Here is a 2,006-nt window from a genome sequence, read left to right as displayed (position 1 = left end):
TCTGTGTGTTCGGCTTGTCGCAAGGGGCCAGTCATCGTTTTGTGATAACTGTGTGAGAGTGGTATGCCGCGAGTTCCCTAATTCCTCCAACACTTTCTGATGGAGAAGAAAAACTTTTTAGAAGGATGAATTGCAAGAGAGATCTGCCGGTCTGCATCCTCCTGTGTTGCACACACACACGCACATGTACACACACATGTACACACACCTTGGGGAGCTTCCTTTCCTACCCTTTCCCTATTTAAACTTGGGAGGCTTTACAGAGGCTTTTCTCCCACCTGTTTGCATCGGCTACAAAAGGAGCTTGCAAAGAGAGTTGCTATGGCACATCTTTGCAGATAACAGGAGTTGGCAGATGTTTTTTAATTAAAGAAATTCAGGTTATGAAAAAGATGTCATGGGTAGAGAGTGGGAACTTGCCAGCCGCAAACCCCTGCTCGCATTCACTCAGCCCCAGCTTGCGGCATCTGCCTCTGGATTCTACAAAATGCCACTGTCAGGAGAGGAAGGGAGTGGGGAGCAGATGTAAGTGTCGGGACGCTGCCAGCTCTTGATTATCTACCGTTTGGGGGACGGGGCCAAAACTGGAATGATCTACATCCGTAGAGAACACAAAGCAACACTGTAGCCAAATGTTTTGACTTCCTTCTTTGACAAACTACCCATCGGAGCTTTTTAGGACCTAAGAGTCTTCTTCTTGTCTCTCTTTCCTTTCCTTTCTGTCCAATTACAGCAAGGGAAATAAGGTGCAAACAGCAGAGAAGCAATATCTTCAAGTCCTACCCTTCCCTGATTGATTTAGCCAGCAAAACCATCAAACTGAAATATTTAGAGGGGACTTGGATGCCTTCGAGCTCCATGCTGCACTTTGCCATTGAGGAAACAGCGCCCACTGACTTGCTCAAGGTCTCCCGTTGCTCAGTGACAGAGCTTGGTCTAGAACCAGGTCTCCTGACTCATGGCCACCACACTGCCTAGTGAGGACCCCTTTGTTTTGAAACTCTCCTACAGCCCTTTGGAGCTGTGCAAGTTAACATTTGATTAAATGCTATCCTTTCATAGCCCTCCTGTGTTAGTATCTTTTCATATGCCCAATGAAAGTGTAAGTGTGACTCTAAGGGCCACAAAATTGAAATGCTTGCAGAAGCCAGGTAGGTAAAATAAATGTGTAAGTGAGCCAGATGAAAGACAGTGGGGAATGGTGAGGCCTGTGGCATACTGCAGTATGTATGCTCCACCTAAAGGCATTTAAATAATAGCAAAATCTGGACATCGTGTTTGCCAAACAAAACATTTGGATAACACAGTTGGCTCTCGTGCTGCTGGACTACAACCCCTGCCCTAGGTCCTAGGACTTCAGTATTACCTGGGCATATGGACCAGCACTGTTAGAAATGTAATGCAAACTTCTTCCGTATGTAATTTAAACATTTTCTAGTAACCACATTAAACAATAAAATAATTGGGTAAAATTAATTTTAATAATACATCTTACTTAACCCAATATTCTAAAATATTGTCATTTCAGCATGTAATATATATACTAAGCCTTTTTTTCATACTAAGTCTTCAAAATCCAGTGTGTATTTTATGGCAGGTCTGAGATTTGATTTTACCCTTCTTGTAAGCTACCCTCATTCTTTCACAGATGCTGGCAGAAGGGGTGAAACTCTTGGGTCAGGGATAAGGGACTTCATTACTCATGACGCAGTAAGCAGCAGGAGCATCAGCGTTGTTTGTGTTAGTTCTCCTGTACCCTATGATAGGCAGAATTCCAAGATTGCCCCAGTGATCCCAGGCCCTGACATGCACACAGTGGCAAAAAATGCAGGTGGCCTCTATCAGCTGTGAGTGGACCCTGCTGGAAGCCAGCAAGGAAAATGAGGACTTCAGTTATACAATCACAAAGAATTAAATTCTGCCAGCAACCTGGATTGCTTTGAGACCCCGATCAGAGAACTCTGCCTGGCCTCGTGACTGACAGAGCTATAAGCTAATACATGGGT

Source organism: Cynocephalus volans, chromosome 11 (genome assembly GCF_027409185.1).
Source record: "Cynocephalus volans isolate mCynVol1 chromosome 11, mCynVol1.pri, whole genome shotgun sequence".
In the NCBI taxonomy this organism is placed as follows: domain Eukaryota; kingdom Metazoa; phylum Chordata; class Mammalia; order Dermoptera; family Cynocephalidae; genus Cynocephalus; species Cynocephalus volans.
This window is presented reverse-complemented; position numbering follows the sequence as displayed.